Raw genomic sequence first — 7,528 nt, 5'->3', positions numbered from 1 at the left:
GAAGTGGTGCCTGTTTGTGCTGGTGTCTGTGCACATTTGCCAAGATATAACGAAATATTTTGTAGAGCGCATTGGTCCAAATCAGATGGGTCTTGGAGTGAGAGCTGGGAGGATTCTGTGTGCAGCGGGTAAATTTGGGGGTTTAGGGCATGTCTATATGGAGAGTTATCATGCGACAAACTGGGGTGTAAATCTTCAGCTTGAAACCGCAGTAGATCGAGGCATTTAGTACTCAGAAACGGTGCACAGTCCAGCTAGTGTGCGTCAAGCTACAGTGCTGTAGATTTACACCAATGTCTGCTCGAACTCTCCATATAGACAAGGCCTTATGGAGCACTATACAAACATGAAATACTTCATTTCCTCAAAACACATTTGATGTAAGTAAGTGTGTCCATTTTTACGGCTGTGCAAGTGGAAGTACAGAGAGGACAAGGCAATCACTTTCATACCTGCATGTATAAAGTTAGGCAGTTAGTTAGTTGAGCATGAGGGTGAAATCCTCACCCCCACCTGAAATCCATAGGTTTACCATCGACTGCCATAGAGTCAGGATTTCACCTCTAAATAAAAGTAGTCTGATGTTCAGAGATGCTGAGCATTCACAGCTCCATTAGTGTCAATGGGAACTGTGGTCACTCGGTCACTCTGGATTTATGTGCTTAACTTCAGGCACCCAAGTTTGGAAATGTTGGCCTCTATAACCTGTCCAAGTCCACATAAGAAGTGTCAGATCAGGGATTAGGCCCTTATTTAGTTCATATGCCGTCCTCACTTTCAGGGTATTAACTGCCCCTCCTTGTGGCAGAGAGTTGTGCTGGCTCAGCCTCTGGCAGCCAGCTGCAATGGAACTTATGGCATCCGTAGTTCCATCAGTGGTAGGCTGAGCCGCGCTGCCTCCTCCTGTTGGGAAGTAATTTGAGGACTTCTGAAAAATCAAAGGGCCTAGGACCTTTGTAACAGGCCCTAAAGGCTAGCCCTGGGTGGCTTTCAGGGAATTGTAAATAATAGGAGATCTTTAAGAAAAATCAGTGGCACACTTTCAACACCTCTGTTACATTTTCAAAGCTGGATGCTTACTATTGTTTTCATTGCAAATTGAGATTTTTTCCTTTTAGGTTTCTAGCTCTTCTGAAATGGGAGGGACTTGTAGGCTTTGTGGTCCTGCAAGGAGCAGTGCTGGTAGTGACCAAATAATTAATGTCACAAATCACTTTCAGCCCTAATCCCATAATTCCACACACTCCTAACTTTCTGAAAAAAGTATCTTTTGGGGCTGCCTTTCTTTGCGTCCCCTCTCTCCGCCCCCTCCCCAGATTTGGTCTTCAGCCAAAGGTGAAATTTTCTGAGAAATCCGAACAAAATCGCTCCATCCGTTTGAACTTTTATTTTTCCCTTTTCAAAAAATGATCGAGACATTTCTCCCCATACACACACACACAGAGCTCAAGGACAGCTGCAGTTTGGAACCTAGGGCCAGGTCCTCAGCTGTTATAAATCTCCGTTGACCTCAGTAGTACCACCACCTCAGTTTAAGCCAGTTGAGAACGTGGCACGTGGCTTGCAAATCATCCACACTGACGAGTACAACCATGATCAGTTGGGAAACGTGGGCTGCATATTAAGAAAGTTACAAATGACTGAAAGTTGGCAGTAGCTGTTTCACAGTAGAATATTCCGTTATGGCTGAATGCCCAGGTTTAGAAAGAGGTATTGCACGTGTCTGTGTGATTCCAGAATCGTGACCTGTCAATGAATGTCGTTAGGTGTTTAAGCTCTTTTGCCTGGTTTAAGGGCTTACTTCGCTTAAGAAGAATCTCAGCCTGGGGCATTGCAAAGTGTGGCCCTATGCATGACTTAGGCCTAAGATGACCATATTTTCAGATTAAAAAAGTGGGGTATCTGTGTGTGTGACATTTTTTAGGGTTGTCAAATAGTCATAAGTCTTTCTTACTCAAAAGATGTGCTAGTGTCATTACTGCCAGCTGCTGACTCAGCTGCTGACACGTGCACATATCTCACAGTACAGTTCCAGTAACTTAGTGCTTTGAATGAGTATCCTGGAACTCTGAGCAAATCTCATGAACACTTGCTTTGGGGAATAGAACAGCTTTGATTCTACATTCATTTGACTTTTCTCTTCACTCCAAACTCTGGTCGTCCCACTGAACATGCATTCCAGTGGACTGCTTCTTCCTTGTGAACACAGAGCACATTCTACTTTATGTCCCGCTGCATCTTGAACAAACGTTTTATAGTTATAAACACATCAAACACTTCGGTCATTGCAGGTGTGCTGAATAAAGATCCTGGGATGCTTGGACATCATAGAATCATAGAAATGTAGGGCTGGAAGGGACCTTGAGAGGTCATCAAGTACAGTCTTTGTTCTGGTTCTGCCCCAAAACCTAGACCATACCTGACAGGTGGCTGTCTAACCTGTTCTTAAAAACCTCCAGTGATAGGGGTTCCACAGCCTTCCTGGGAAGCCAGGTCCAAACTTAACTATCCTTATAGTTAGAAAGTCTTTCTAATATTTAACATAAATCTCCCTTGCTATAAACTATGCCCATTACCTTTTGTCCTACCTTCAGTGGACAGGGAGAACAACTGATCCCTGTCCCCTTTATAACACCCCTTTAATGTGTGACCTCGCTCAACAATGACTGAAAATCACATTTTACAAGTGATCATTTCTTGGCTTTTTGGGAAAACATGTGGAGTGAGTCGTTGGGTCTCCCTTCAGTTCGTAGAGGGCAGTTGTCCACATCACACAAACTACCATCACAACTGGCCCTAGTTAGTTGCCTTGTTAGCAATGTCAACAGACAGACCAAAGGCAAAACACCCACCCTTGCATGTTAATTGCTGAATGCCTTCAACTTTCATTGATTACAGTGAAAGCTGAGAGCACTCCAGCATTTCAAAGGATCAGTCTCTGAATAGCTATGGAGACTGAACTTGTCTGTTTCTTTCTCTCTTTCACTCTTCTTGCCAAATCCTATCATGCTCTATCTCAGATAATTCTTTAGTGCCCGTCAGCATAGTACTTTATCACTGTAAGGCCATGTCTACACTACAAAGTTTGGTCAACACAAGTTATGTCAGAATAAAGCTGCCACAGTAAATATATCACTTATGCACTTGCATAGTTGGCTCCTTGCGTCAGTACTGCCTGTACGCACAAGGACTGCTTGTATCAATGCAGAGTGTGGTGCACCATGGGAAGGTTTCCCAGTGTGTAATGAGCCACGATCCAGTGTGGTGTCTTTTGGGAAATTTTGGCAATGCATGGTGGGGCAGAAATATGTTATCTAGGGGTGACTGAAAGGAAGGGGTCAACTTCCCAGCATGCAAGCATCTCCATCCCATAATGTCATCTATATTCCATAATTTTTCCGCCTTTTTAAAAAATCCCATGAACCCACGCAGTCCTCTCACTGTCCACCGTCTCTGACAGAAGCATGGAGTCTGCACAGCTTTGCACCATTGTCATGAGCATGGCAAACACAGGATCAAATTCCTCCAGTATTTGCAGAGGTCCAGGAAGAACCACGGCACTGGAGGGTGAGATGATTTCTTGGAGGACAAATTGCTGTGGGACACAGGAATAACCAACTCAAGATTGTTGGTGATATTCACAGAGCAGCTGTAGGTGTGGAGTGCCACTTCTGGGCTCAAGAAAGGAGCACTGACTGTCGGGATCCCATCCTAATGCAGGTGTGGGATGATGAATAGTGGCTGTAAAACTTTTGAAACTGCAAGGGCACATTCGTGGATCTATGGGTGATTGCACTGTGGAACCGTGCAGTGCCGGATTGCTACTGGTCTGTGGGAAATCATTTTGGAGTTGGAAAATCCACTGTGGGAGCCATTGTCATGCAAGCATGCAGGGCCATTATTTGTTTCCTTCTATGCAGGACTGTGACCTTCAGCAATGTGCAAGGCATAGTGGATAGATTTGCAGCAATGGGGTTCCTGAACTGTGATGGAGCAATAGACAGCACACATCTCCCTAATTTTGGCACCAGATCACCTTGCCACAGAGTACGTCAACAGAAAGGGCTACTTTTCTATGGTAATGCAAGTGTCGGTGGATCACCGGGGATATTTCACTGACATCACTGATGGCTGATCGGGGAAGGTGCATGTCGCTTGCATCTTTAAGAACACTGAATTGTTCACAAAGCTACAAACAGGCACTTTCTTTCCCGACTGGCATATTACCATAGATGATGTTGAAATGCCAGTAGTGATCATGGGTGACCCAGCCTACACATTGCCACATAGCTCATAAAGCCGTACACTGGTCATCTGGATGGCACCTAGGAATGACACAGCTACCAGCTCAGCAGGTGCAGGATGACAGTTGAACGTGCTTTTGTTAGATTAGAGGGTTGCTGGCTCTGTTTACTTACAAGGTTGGATGTCCGTGAAAAAAAACATCCTAATGGTTATAGCTGCCTGCTGTATCCTGCATAATATCCGTGAAGCAAAGAGGGGAAAATTTGCTGCTGAGCTGGAGGGGCTATCTACTGAGTTTGAATATCTAAACGCAAGGGCTATTAGAAGAGCTCAAAGCAAAGCTATACAGCTCAGGGAGACTTTGAAAGAGCACTTTAACAGCGAGCCACAGTAATGTATTGTGGTGGACTGTGCTCTCCTTGGCCCTGCTATTCTGGGGCCTGTTAGGAATTGTGTGGTGGTCGGTGCACATTTTATTAATGTAACACTGTCAATACACCTTTAATTTTTCAGAGCATGCTGTACATTTTATGGTTATTTCATTTTGTCACTGATCCTCTGAGTTCTCACGCTGTACAGCAATAAGTAAGTAGGTGCTTTCAGAACTGGTAGGCACTCTGCAGCATATGTTATGAACTAATAAAGATGAATTATTTTCAAAATAATAGAATTTTATTCAGTAACAAAACCAGTGCAAAAAAAATCTGTGCAATTTAAAAGCAAATTCATTAAAAACTTAATAAATTAATGGAACAGAACTTAACTAGGGGAAAGAACATTCATGTCAATTTTACCTACACATACACTGACCTGTGAAAGCCAGGGTTGCTGCATGTGATGCTCTAGTTGTCCTTAATGCCCTGTGGGGTGGAATAATAGGGGTAAGGATGCACCCCATGATACCCTCACATAGAATGTTAAGGGGGTGATATAGGGAGGCCCTAGACTGGAGTTCTCTGTGGACTGTAAAAGGAGATGAACCTGGATTGTTGAACCTGTCGGCCCACAAGAGTCTGTAGCATCAGTCTGCTGTTTGCTGCCAAAGAAGCCCCATTATGTCCCGGTGCACCTCCCTCTCCTTTTTCTGCTGGGATTCCTGGGCCTTTCTCCTATTCGCTCTTTCCTTCTCCAGGCCGTCTGCAATGTTCATCCTCCAGGCCCTTTGCTCACAGTCTGATGCAGTGCTGGCTTGCAAGATCTCTCTCAATATGTCAGCCTGAGTCGTCATCTTTCTCCTGTTTATCTGGCTCAGGCATTGCATAGGTGTGGAGGAGGTACACCTGAAGGCCGCAATGGCAGCAGCTGCAGATTAAACATGCACCAGAGTCAGTATAGTCACAATGGAGAGTGACAATTAAGGTTCACTCCCTTCCCTTGCTCCCTGAAAGCATTAAGACATGCTCATTGACACTTCTGCTTTGGCGTGCTTGTGCAGGGTGCCACTCACAGCGCCAGCCATGGTGAGTGTGGCCCACCAGGTGTGAGGGAAATGAGGAGAGAATTGCTGAGTTGCATGAAACTATGAGTAGAGGCCGACAGCACTGAATACTGGCACCGTTTTCCACAGCCAGTGGTGATTTTAGCTGTTATCTCACTCCTGAGGGTAACAAAGGCACAGAGAGCAGAGCTGCTGCTAGAGTCCCAAAGCTGCTTGGGCCTGTATGCTGCTAGCCTGCGTACTGAAATAGTGCCTGCCAAACTTATTGCTGAGTGGCATGGGAAAGTGTCCTACCGCAGAGGAAGAAATAAGGCTGCCATCCCTAGAAACCTTTGGGAGAGGACTGCACAGTACCTCCATGGAAGTTTCATCCAGATTTTTCAGAAGAATTCAAAGGACGTGCCTGTGTACATAAACAAACTGCTCTGCATGCCACACACACCCTACCCCATGACAAGGCAATGAAAAGCAGATAACAACTCTACCTCTGTTTTATTGTACTGCTACCCCTTCTAGCACAAATAAATCAATGAAAAGTCGAAAGCCATGTCCCATTGTAATGGGAAATAAATTTACACACTTACACAAGGATCCTTTCCCTGAATCAGGCTCACCTATGCTTGACTGACTGGACTGTGGTGGTATCTCAAACAGGTCCTGGCTTGCAGCATAGCTGGACCCACCCCCCCCGCCCGGTCACATGTCTCCCATCTTCCTTCTCATCATTTTCCTCCTTGTCATCCTCCACATTCTCCTCACTCTTGCTGTTTGTGCCAGGCCTGTGACTCGGGCTCCTCAGAAGTATCCACAGTGTTTTGCAGGATGATGGTGGGGTCTCTGCCAAGTAAGCAGCTCTTTGTAAAAGTGGCAGTTGTGCAGCTTAGCACCAGATTGACTGTTTGCCTCCCCAGTCTTCTGATATGCCTGCTGCAGTTCCTTTGCTTTCACATGCCGCTGCTGGGCTCTGTTGTACCCCTTCTCCTCTATCCCCCAGGCAATCTACTCATAGATGTCCACATTTCAATGACTGATATGTAACTCTGCTTGCTCAGCCTCCTCTCCCCACAGACCAAGGAGATGCAATATCTCCTTTCTACTCCTGGCCACAGCACAATTGGAGTGTGTTTTGGCGTGGTCAGTTGGGCATTTGTATGTATCAGTGAAGAGCTGCTAGGTGTGCTCGCCAAGCTGGACAATCTGGAAAAGGCATTTCAGAAATTCCTGGGGCTTTAAAAGGTATAGGGGCTTTCTGATCTACATGACTCCTGGGCAATGAAGTTCACAGTTGTGACCACAGCAGTCAATGTGGGGCATTGTGGGACAGCTACTGTAGGACTGCTGGATTTGACATAAGTAATGTAGTGTCTACACTCACGCTCCATTGACTTCAGTACATTGACCATGGCTCAACATCGCTCAAGGAGGTGGTGTTACTGCATCGCTGTAATGGGGCGCTTACATCGGTGGGAGGCAAATTTAAGTGTGGATACACACACAACTAGGTTGGTGCCAGGAGGCTTATGTTGACCTAACTTTGTAGTGTTGACCAGGCCCAAGCAATGGTCCTGCCGGATCACTGTTGAGGGCATTGGCAGGAATAGTGTGAGAGAAGCGGCCCTGCCCTGCCTGTGCCATACCTGTACTGTAAGCTGACAAAATTTTGGAGTCTGGGACTGTGAATCCTGCACCTTTCATAAGTGCTAGGAAATAGTTTTAAAAGATGCTAAGGCAGATTTGTGGTGTCTGTGCACTGATTGTATGAAATTTCCCTCAAGATTTTGTATTGTTTCTTTATCTGCTTCCAGCAGGGGGAGATGGGTCCAGAGAGTATTTCTATTGGGAAAA

Source organism: Eretmochelys imbricata, chromosome 1, assembly GCF_965152235.1.
Source record: "Eretmochelys imbricata isolate rEreImb1 chromosome 1, rEreImb1.hap1, whole genome shotgun sequence".
NCBI lineage: Eukaryota > Metazoa > Chordata > Testudines > Cheloniidae > Eretmochelys > Eretmochelys imbricata.
This window is presented reverse-complemented; position numbering follows the sequence as displayed.